Source organism: Lolium rigidum, chromosome 5 (genome assembly GCF_022539505.1).
Source record: "Lolium rigidum isolate FL_2022 chromosome 5, APGP_CSIRO_Lrig_0.1, whole genome shotgun sequence".
Lineage (NCBI taxonomy): Eukaryota > Viridiplantae > Streptophyta > Magnoliopsida > Poales > Poaceae > Lolium > Lolium rigidum.
The window spans coordinates 114,178,770-114,190,625 of record NC_061512.1 but is presented as its reverse complement, the minus strand read 5'-3'; the positions used below and the strand labels follow the sequence as shown (position 1 = coordinate 114,190,625).

Sequence of the window (11,856 nt, the reverse complement as noted above, 5' to 3'; positions counted from 1 at the left end):
TGTTTGACGCCCATTGTAAGGACTCTTTTGTTTTTGCTGAATCATCAAAACTCGAAAAGCATTATAATTTGTAAGTTAACTGAACTAATTTAATACGCAGGGACGTTCCAAAGGTCGGACACCTAATCCTTAGGATTTTTGCAGGGAGCTCATAGGTATGTGCTTATAATTTTGGATATAGCATCTTCATGAATATCTTCTCATGGATTGCATCTTCATGATCCATTGATATGATATCTTCATGTCAATACTCCCGTGCTGTAGCGTAAATATTTCTGTAAGGTATTGTGTAGTACAACTATACTAGTCAATAAAACTGTCTTGAATCATGGCTTTTTAGACGACCAAAATCTGTCTGTTGTCGTGTCAAGAGGTCATCTGTCTAGTCTCATGGGAATTTTGCATGTTGTAAGTGTGTCAAGAGGTCATCTGTCTAGTCTCATGGGAATTTTGCATGTTGTAAGTGCTAGGTAGAAGTCCAGAAGTACTTTGGATGAGTGCAAAAAAATTTAGGAGAATAAACTTGTGAATAAATCCTGTAATAGACATACAATTATAGTTCAAGTTATCTGCATGCAAATATTCTTTTTAGTATTCTTGTAAGGATTTTCAAAATGTATTATCTAATACTTCTAATCAATAAAAATGTCCATTACTAGTAATTATCAAAAATTTGCACGCAAACCCAAGGAATGTCATATTCTCGTTATTTTCAGTTGCAAGTGTTACATAGAAATCTAGAGGTACTTTGGATGGCAGCATAAGTTGCTTTGTTAAAGAAACTTATCAATCATGTAATCTAAGTTGTCTGCATTGCTGGTCTGATATTGGTCCAGTTAGAGCAATGTATACAAGTGTATTTTCTTGGGAAGACGAACAAGTCTAACTTGAATAATTGATATTTGTGACAACTACTCATTTTAAGTTTTTCTTAAGTCCTATTTGATATATATAATTTAATTACATTTGCTTTTTTTGTGAACAGATCCAAGATCTTCCGAATAAAATGGGCTGTGTTAGCAAAATATGTTTCTCATAGCGATGCCCGAAAACCGGAAACACCCACTTATAGTGTAGCTGTAAATTTTACGTTCTGGTGTTGGTACTTCTTCTTGTGACAATGACAACCCTTACAAGAGTTTAATGCTGGACATTAGTAGTTGCTCTGCCTGTATTCGTTTGCTCATGGTGAATATCTCTATGGATGTTGTGTGTTACTTTGTACACATTGAATTACTTACATCGTTTGATAGTCAAACTTGTTGGTATGTGTAGTGTAGATTCATAAAAGTACTTGGTACAAAACTAAATATCCTCTACAACTTATGGCAGTGATGGAGCTGAGATTTTTTCCCTTCGATATTCATTCTTCCCTTTCTGTGGAGTTTTGCAAATTTTATTGACGCCCTTAACTGCTTATTTTGCGCCATGGCTGTGTGGTCATAAGACCTCTCAGATCAGCCTCTGGCTACACACCTAATGGTTATGCATGCAACATACTTGTCTAGTATGATTATGTGGTTGTTTGCATGGTGTATGTTGATAGATTGCATATATTGCATTGTTGCTTTCCTTGCGATGTTTCATGTATGCTATGGTATTTATGATTTTTTTTTTGTATGTGCTTTGAGGTACTTTCTCACCTCTTGGTCTTGAGGATTGCTAACCGATGATTGAATGAAGTGTAGTTGGCTAGTTGCGCTATCCCCGTTATATAAACATGAGTTGTGTATTGGGTCTGCATTTGTAGTTATATGTAGAAAAATGACCTGTCTTTCGTCATTAGAAGATTGTATCGTGGTACCACCAATTCGAGCTATCTTGGGGTCTGACTTATTAACCTTTTCACCTCCAACTTATATCCATAATCCATCCCTATAGTAAAATAGATGGTAAGTCGATCGATGTATCGATATTTATGCTCTGGCTTGTAAGAGCATGAGGCCATTGTAATAGCATACATGGTATTGCTCGTCGGGTCTATGTTATTCGTTCCTCGTTTATCCAAGTGTTTTTGGTGACACCGTAGCCTGGATGAATGATACCGGTGGTGTAGTGCAAGTGCAACTGTTGAGCAATGGAATGGTCTTGTTAGAATTCCCTGGCCAGCACCCACAGGATGAACCCTTCTGCCATTAGCCATAGCAGGCAACAAAAGGAATTCTGTCGTGCATGTAAAGTAGTAGACTTTTTATGAAGTGCAAACCTATCAGAATCCGCGTCCTTGGTTATGGACATTTTTGCTAGGGGCAATCACAGTTTGATCGTGGACTTCCTTGGTTCTTGGATTACTCGCCGTGAAGTGTGGCAAGTTTGGAGTCGTTTTCTGCTGGTGTCTTTGAAAATCGCCTTAGTAAGGTGATGAGAAAAGGTGTCAAAAACTACATTTTCTATCGTGTGATTTTTTCTGGCGTTTTTATAAGGTAAAACACTACCTATCGTAGTCCTCGCCGCACGTCTTCATTTCATCGGATGACGTGGATGGACAGCTTGATTCCCTCTTAAAAACAAGTGACCCCTTATTCCCGCACGATGCCAACCAGGTTACCCAAAAAATACGCTGCTAATTACAGATCACTCGGCTTCTTCCCCAAATCGTGTCTCCTGCGCGGCATCCTGAACTCGCCGCTTATGCAGACTCCACTCACTGTGTCGTGCCCTGCCATCCCTTCCTCTGCGCCACCTCGACCTTGATCGAGACATTGCATCAGCAGGCGTTCTATATTTCATCGTTTCGATATGTATTCCGCCTAGTATTTGTTTTATCAGATTGTTCTCTTGGCTATAAACGGCTGTGTGCATCCTGATTATGCAGAGGCTGGATGTAATTGCTTATCAAATTAATAAAGTATCCTTTATCGAAAAATTGCATCAGCAGGCGATGCCGTTCCGCTGCGTAGAAGCATCATCGGGGCTTCCCTGAGGGTTGGTGGCCGTTCAGTTGGTTCGAGGTAAGGGCTTCTTTCTCGTACTGCGGCTGGCCGGGGCGGCAGGCTGCATCCTTCTCCTGCCGCAGCTGATGATCTTCTCCTCTAAGGTGCCCACATATTTACAAATCTCTAAATTTCCATCCCATTGTACCATTTGTTTATGAAACGTCATGCAAATTGTTGCTAGGATAAGATCCTTCTGCAATTTTGAAGAGTAAGCCTGAAGGGCAGCAATTAGCTTGTAGATTGAAAATTTCTGTACCCAGATTTTGGATGCAAACATGCTATTTTTGCTGTTTAATAATTGAATGCTTCCAAATTCCAATACGCCCCAGTTATACTGTGATAGCATGAACTTAGGTTTCAGCGTCCATGCTTTGTACGCTTTCTTATGTGCTTCTCATGTAAAACTAGAGTGTGGTACTATGACCATGCTTCTTGGTTCATGTTACTTTGTGCTTCCATGCTTCCTTACACCCTTACTGGCATGCAAGATTGCAAAACCCATTTGTTTGTGCATGTAAGTCTATGATTCCATTTTAGTTTATTATTGTTTCAAAATATCAAATTATATGTGTCAACCATACACTTTGCTACAGAGATTCGGTGCTCCATATATATAGATATATCAAATATGTGCTTCTTATGCATAGAGGATTGGCAACATGACCAAGCTTCTTAAGTTCGCGCTAATGATTCTTATATCTCCTACAGGAGAATTAATAGCAGTTTGGAAGTGATAGTTTACCATCCAAAAAATCCAACAGTCTAGAGTTTTTCTTGTCGGTATTTTGAAATGCTTGGTACCTTCTACTGTTTGTAGTGACAATTTACTATATAAGGTATCCAACGATCTAAATGACCACAAGTCAGCATCGATCACCTATTTTCATCAATTTTTGTGGCTGGGACTAGGGTTTAGGAGGCTCTGGCGACTGCATGGTGTTCTAGGGTATCCAAGCCCCAGTCATCGGCGCCATGCCGGCGCATGCTGACCTTCCTCCTCATTCTCTCCAGTCATGTCTCTCGGAGATCTCTCGAGTCCCACCTGCTGGAGGTTGATGGCTCGTTATTCTACTCGGCTTCTCACGAAGGTAGATCACATCTACTCGGGGTTTCTGGTGGTTTCTCCCATGGAGCGTTCGATCCAGCTCCTGGCCTCTGATGGTGGCTGCATAGTCGAAGGATTGAAGCCAACGGAGTTTTATAGTAGTTAGCTTTTTATATCGTTCTTTGTATCTCTTTTTGCTTGATACTAGACTCTTAAACGGCTGTGTGCATCCTAGTTATGCAGAGGCTGGGTGTAAGTGCTTATTTTTTTTTTGAGTAATAAAGCGTCCCTTATGGAAAAATATGAAAATTACCAAGTTCAAGATTAATCAAAGATCATAAGGTGAAACACATGCATTCATAATAACATCACCTTCATCATCGTATGTAAATCTTCACCTACTAATGAAAGGTTTGAAGTTGAATTGAAGGGGCAAGTCTCTTGAAGTCTCTGAGGTTGAAAATGAACATAAATATGCCAATTGGAAAGATACAATGTCTCGACAGATCCTCAGAAATTTTAAACAAGTTAGGAATACTCCATTAACCTAGATTTTCATTTGCGCCACTTCAAGGGAGTTGTTCACCCTTAGCTTGAGTTTCTTGTCCACCTTCATACAAGGGCAAAAACATGGGCTTTTAGTTCCCGAATCTCTAGCTCTCCAGGGCAGACTAGCACGAATTCACATTATCCTACAAGTCCTTCAAGAGGGCTGGATCAATGCGCGCACACAAGGATTTTCTTGAATACAATGCGCACACACATGGTAGAAATGCATTCTCCACAATAAAGCTAATCTTAGTTAGTCTACAGGATACAAAGACCAACCAGGTACACAAATATACTAGCCGGTGTGCCTATATGTAAGATTTCGTATATGTATACATGCATGCATAGATTGTCGTATTTTCACTTATGTGGAAAGAACCATGACATCACATCACCAACGCGGAGATTATCAGACAAGATGGGATGGTACGTGTTATTCCTCATGTCGTACATACCGCTGCTTGTAAGCCCAGTCGGAGATCGACATTTTTTGGGACCCTGAAGTGCACGGTCCAGGAAATATATTTTGTCCCCACGGAAATACTCATCGTCATGGGTAGATGCAGAGATGGCCTTGGAGCACTTTCTACTCAGAAATAGCACTTGATCACCAAGGCTTGCTAGCTGCGACCACCGGGCCATCTCCACATCCGCTTCAAACACCTTGAACACGTAGCCCTCAAAGAAGCCATGACATTTCTCGTGGTTGACCATGAGCAACTTATTACCGCACGAAGAAACCACGAGGAATCGAGTTATGCCAGCGTCATAACCGGAGTCGCTGCCCTTGATCACTTGCTTGGCGGACGACACCGTTGCCTCCCCGTTGCCGTTATCCACGCTAACCTCGTGCGTGAAAAGGTCTCCTCTTGTTGTGGTGATAGCGCATATATCTCCGTTGTAAAAGGCGATGTCTTCATAATAGGACTCACCGCCGGCGTGCAAGCTTGTCGACCATGAGGACATACCAGGCCGGCAACACGCGACGAGTGGACAGCTGATGGTTGTGGCGACGATAACATTGTTGGAGCATACGATGAACTTGTGGATGCACGCTAATTCAGCAAAGCCATTGACGGACATGTCGGGATCTAGCTGGCCCGGCAACGGTATGACTGCTCCGGAGAGAGGGTTCTCCAAGAAGTTGGAGTTCTTCGGGTCATGGCCGTGCCACGGCCTCGCGAGTAGCAACCAGTTCTCGGAGAAACCCCAGCACGCCGTGGATTTGCTGGGGCGTGATAAGCGGCGAACTTGGCCGTCTTGGATGCTTCGGTAGGTGAGGCCGTTGAAGCTGATGATCCACGGGAACGCAGGAGGCAGCACAGGCGACTGCTGCTCCACGGCATGGCGCCAGTGGCGGCAGACCGAGCCGAAGTGGACGCGGTCGGCGAGGAAAGGCAGACGGCATAGGACGAGGCCCGCGAGCTCCGGCGGGAGGTCTGACCACGGCCTAGCTTCCGGCAGCGGCGGCTTCGCGGGAGCAGAAGCGATAGATTTGCTTGACCAGGCGCCCATGGTTGGTTGATTCAACCCAAAGGATCCCACGTGTCCACGTAATGTACGACGGTACAACTGGTTTGGGGTCGATCTTTGCGATCTAATCTAGTATGTTTATCTACGTTAGGCAAACGTGGTTGGTTTCTATCCCCAAGTTTAAAAATAAAATTGGTTTATATCCCAACTAATGTGTTCGTTAAGTATTTCACATGGCGTGGATAGTTTCTTTCTATGCAGCTCTGAAGCTCTATCGCAATGCTACAATCACAGTGTGAGACTCCGATTACGATAGTCTGGATCAATCACAGCAATTCGATACAATTATCCGCAGCGTCACGCTGGGAAAGGAATCAGCGACGGAGTCGCGAGGAGGAAGAAGAGAGAGATTCACCCAAAAGGGGAAACTAATTCTGATTACAATTTTATGCTTTCTCCTTGGATCACACGACACTTAACTCGCTTGCCTGCTCCTCAGGCCGGGTCATTTCCGTTGTCAGGCTTGGGCCTCGATATGGGCCTCACGCACGCGTTGGCGGTAGTCCGTCCTTCTCTTGATCCTCAGGGCCTCCGTCAGATAGTGTGTCGTGACACTACCCCCTCCTCGAGTACCAGCTTGCCCCCAAGCTGGTGCCTGCGGGAACTCGTTGACGATGGCGAAGACCGACTCCCAGGTCTGCAATGACGGCGGCATGCCAGACCATTGTACCTTTACTTGTGGCACCTCTTTGCTCCCACGTTTGATCATGCGCTCATCGATGATTTGTTGAGGTTGTACTGCAAAGGAATCATTAGTGTAGTAACAGGGCAACTTTGCACTTATAGTGTCTTGGGGTCGTATGGCTTTTTTCAGTTGAGAGACATGGATCACAGGATGAATGCGAGTTGAATCAGGTAGTTTCAGCTTGTAGGAGACATTGCCAACTTTGCTCAGTATCTGATATGGCCCTTAGAATTTGAATCCCAGTTTCTGTGTTGAGCGCCTTGCCACTGACACTTGGATATAGGGTTGCAGCTTCAAGTACACCCAGTCTCCCACAGCAAAGGATCTCTCCATCCTTTTCTTATCTGCTTGTTGCTTCATGCGGCGCTGCGCTCGTTCTAAGTGCTGACGGATAACTGGCAGCATCTCAGCCCGCTCGCGCAGCCATTCATCCAACTCTTTATGCCCACTGGGTTCCGCTTGCTGGAATGCAAAGTGACGAGGTTTGCGTCCATACAGTACCTCAAATGGAGATCTCCCCAATGCAGAATGAAAGGATGTGTTGTACCAGTAGGCAGCTAGGGAAAGCCATTTCGCCCATTGCTTCGGATTTGCATGTACGAGACATCTGAGATAGGTCTCCAAGCATTGATTTAACCGCTCAGTTTTTCCATCGGTTTGTGGGTGGTAAGATGAACTCATGTTCATAGTTGTGTCGGCCAGTCTGAACAGATTTTGCCAAAAACTGCTGATGAAAATCTTATCTCTGTCAGAGATGATTACCTTGGGCATGCTATGGAAGCAATAGACATTGTCGATGAATGCCCGAGCTACAATGCCTGAGCTACAGTTGCCGCAGTGAATGGATGCTTCAGAGGTATAAAGTGACCAAACTTTGTGAATTTGTCCACCACAACTAGAATCGTATCATACTTGCGAGAGATGGGTAATCCTTCAATAAAATCGAGGCCAACAGTATGCCAGGCTTCAGGAGGAATTGGCAACGGCTGTTCACTCTTAGCTTGCTGGCAGACAGTGCAATGTTGTACATACTTGGTGATGTCCTGCTTCATGTGTGGCCACGCGAACATTTGCTTCACTTTGTGGTATGTGACCAAGCCCCCTGAGTGGCCACCCAAACCACTATTGTGCAAGGCTGTAAGCACTGCTTGCTGAGCTTCTTTATGATTCCCTAGCCATATCTTACCCTAGTGTCTGATGACTCCATCCATCAGTGTAAAGCCATGCGCGTTTGAGCCCTGGAGACATAATTCAGCGTATAGCTTCTTTGTTTGCTCATCTTTCTCGTATCAAGTGGCCTTGCTACTAAAATTGCACATACTGTATTTGGGCGCCTGGACAGAGCATCAGCTGCAATGTTGTGTTTCCCTTGTTTGTACACTACCTTGTACTGCAGCCCCAATAGCCTGAAAAAAGCTTTCTGTTGGATCTTTGTGTTGTATTTATGTTCCCCCAAATGAACAAGGCTCCGTTGATCAGTATAAATCACGAAGGGCGCATGCTGCAAGTAAGATTTCCACTTGTCAACCGCCAGCAGGATGGCAAGGCACTCCTTGTCGTAGATGGACACAGCCTGGTTTTTTGGTCCGAGGGCTTTGCTCAGGAACGCCAAAGGGTGTCCACGCTGCATCAGCACCGCTCCGATGCCAGTGGCACATGCATCAGTCTCCAACACGAACTCGTGTTCGAAATTGGGTAGCGCGAGCACGGGCGCTTGCACCAACGCTTGTTTCAGCGAGCGAAAAGCATCTTCAACTGGTGGTGACCACACGAAGGGTGTGTCCTTCTTCAGTAACGCTGTCAGCGGTCGACGGATAATCCCGAATTGGCGGATAAATTAACGGTAGTATCCCGCCAATCCTAGGAATCCACGGAGCTGCTTCACATTGCGTGGTTGAGGCCAGTGGTGCACTGCTGATATTGTGGTGGGATCAGTCGCAACTCCTTTCGCGCTGATTATATGCCCGAGGTACTCGAGGGATCGTTGCGCAAAGGAGCATTTGCTCTTCTTCAAATACAACTTGTTCTGCTCAAGCAACTGGAATACCTCATTTAGGTGCCCCTTATGGTCTTCCAATGTCTTGCTATAGATGAGCATATCGTCCACAAAGACCAATACAAAGCGCCGAATTACGTGAGCAAAAATTGTGTTCATCGCCGCTTGAAATGTTGCCGGCGCGGATGTCAATCCGAAGGGCATGACACGAAATTCATAATGTCCTTCATGTGTCTTGAATGCCGTTTTGTTTTCATCTTTTTCACGCATTCGTATCTAGTGGTATCCCGAGCGAAGGTCCAATTTGGTGAAGAACTGCGCTCCCGCTAGTTCATCCAATAGTTCATCCACGATTGGCATTGGAAATCTGTCTTTGACCGTCACAGCATTCAGTTGGCGGTAGTCAACGCAAAAGCGCCATGACCCGTCCTTTTTCTTCACCAACAACACTGGAGAAGCAAATGGACTCTGGCTCGGCTTGATTATGCCTTGGTGTATCATATCTTTGATTTGTCGTTCGATCTCATCTTTTTTGCTGAGGTGAGTATATATCGATATGGCTTGACATTCACAGGTTGGACGCCGGGCATGAGCTCGATTCTGTGATCAAATGCTCTATGGGGAGGAAGACCTGTTGGGGTACCAAAGCATTGTTCGTGTTCAGATATCAACTGCTCTGTTTCATGAGGCAATGGCACCACGTCATAGGACTCTCCAATGGGACACAAATGGATTACTTGCGCCAGCATTTTGCTTAATCAGTTGTTGAATTTCTGCGTACCGAAATGGAACTGCATTCTTTCACTGTATCTTTGATCCCTTTGAGTGTTACTATTTTTCCTTGTACCTTGAAGCGAAGTGTTTTCTTTGGCCAATCTATCCACATCTTTCCACATTCATTTAACCAGTCCATCCCTAGAATGATGTCATAGCATGGAATGTTGAACACCCTGAAAGTAGTGTTGAACTGGGCACCTCTGCATCGGTTCGACATCTATGGTTTTCAGCCCTAATTGCATCACTGTCGTGTCACTGATGAAACTGCCACAACTTCCTGAATCAATCAGTATCAAGACCTGTTTTCCGTGCAGTGTTCCTTGCAACCGGATGCTCTTGCTGTGTGTGGTTCCTGCCAATGCACACTTTGAAATATACATAAAGGTTTCCTCTGAGCTGCTGCTAGAGCTTTTACTATCCTCACTATCGGAGTTGTTGATGTGTAGCAGCTCAATCAATTCTTCCACCATGTGAAGTGGCACAGACTTGTTACATTTGTATCCAGGTTGATATTTATCTCCGCATCGGAAACATTCTCCATGTGCTCGTCTTTGCGACTTCAGAGACTGCAGTTTCTCATCCCAAGGTGGTTTCTGCACTGGCTTCTCTTCGATCTTCTTTTGTTCATCAGGTGTAGTACCCAGCATGCCCCTTCCAGGAAACCCTGTTTTGTTGTATGGTTTGTTGTCCCCTCTGTATCGATGAGAGTAGTGAGGTCTAATTTCTTCGTTCAATTCTTCTTGTGTTTCGGCTAACTGAAGAGCAGCATCAACGTTCTTAGGATCATGCAGCTTGATTGCCCTCTGGATGTCCTTCCTCAATCCATTCACAAATTTAGTGACAAAGAACGCCTCACATAATGCTTGTTATGCACTAGGACCTTGTGCCTCAATTCCTCGAATTTCTTGTAATAGTTCTCAATAGTACCACTTTGTTTGTGTCTTTCCAGCGCAACTAACTGTCGGTGGTGCTTGTCTTTACCAAACTTCATGTGAATAGCCACGCACAGCTCTTACCATGTATCCACATCGTGTTCTGCTTCGTAGGATTGTAACCACAATGCTGCATTGCCCACGAAGTGCATGGAAGCAAAGCTCGCCCATGTAGCATGATCAACTTCATATAGTGCAAAATATTTCTCACAGACAGTCTTCCACCACTTGGGGTTCTCACCATCAAACCGGGGGAAATCAGTTTTCGGCGGCCGGCTGTGGCTGTGAAAGTTCGATGTGCGCCCAGTGTTGTATCCGCTCTCCTCAAGGTCAGCCGAGCGATCACCCAATTCAAAGTTCACTGGTGCGTGTGAAAAATCCTTCCTCATATGTCCTCGAGCTGGCAATGCTACTTTCAGAGAAGTTGCTAACGGAATGGCCTGTGAATCATGTACTATATCTTTGCCTGGTGTGCGAGCTCCTGCCCCTGGTGTGCGAGCTCCTGCCCCTGAACCACGTTCTGCCTCAAGACTGGTCAAGCGGTTACCAACATTTTCCAGGGACTCGTGTATACCTTTGATTGATTCATCGACTGTTGGCACCCACATGCTGAGGTTGCGCAGTGTGTCATTGATGGACTTCAAGGTTGCAGTTGTGTCAGCACACTGTTTCTGAAGCTCGTCCCCTTGCCTCTTCAAGGCCGAGAGGTCAGCCTAAGCCTTCTCCATGACCACCAGATCCGCCTGCGTCCAGATCGCTGCTCCAGGTGCGATCGTCCACCGTCTCCTAGAAGATACGCCCCCGTTGTCGCACGGATCCACCGTAGAGCCGGGCTTACCGCTACCAAGGAGTTTGGTAGCAGCCGCTCCCCGCCGTGGTATCTGCGACCGCGACACGCCGCCGAGGTCGCCGCTGATGTCTGCAACCACTCCGCCGCTGCGAGAGACAAGGCTCAGGTGGGAATCTATGAAGATCCCAACCACCGTCACCTTCCTCTCGATTCGCCTCCAGGAGAAGGTCGCGAGATCCACTCCGTGCTGTGCTGCCTCCTTTTTTTGTGTGTGGAATTTTCTGGAGGAACCCGGCCTCAGATCCGAGAATCAGATGGCTCGCAGTACCATATGTGAGACTCCGATTACGATAGTCTCGATCAATCACAGCAATTCGATACAATTATCCGCAGCGTCACGCTGGGAAAGGAATCAACGACGGAGTCGCAAGGAGGAAGAAGAGAGAGATTCACCCAAAAGGGGAAACTAGTTCTGGTTACAATGTTCTGCTTTCTCCTTGGATCACACGACACTTAACTCGCTTGCCTGCTCCTCAGGCCGGGTCACTTCCGCTGTCAGGCTTGGGCCTCGATATGGGCCTTACGCACGCGTTGGCGGTAGTCCATTCTTCTC

The 11,856-nt window shown here is 45.6% G+C and overlaps 1 long non-coding RNA gene across 1 annotated transcript; it reads left to right on the top strand.

Annotated features, from left to right (window-relative positions):
* Nucleotides 1-99: 99 nt before the first annotated feature.
* LOC124658222 lies at nucleotides 100-1,319 on the top strand. Its single transcript, XR_006989078.1, has 2 exons — nucleotides 100-155; nucleotides 986-1,319. It is a non-coding gene; the product is annotated as an uncharacterized LOC124658222 (long non-coding RNA).
* Nucleotides 1,320-11,856: the final 10,537 nt, after the last annotated feature.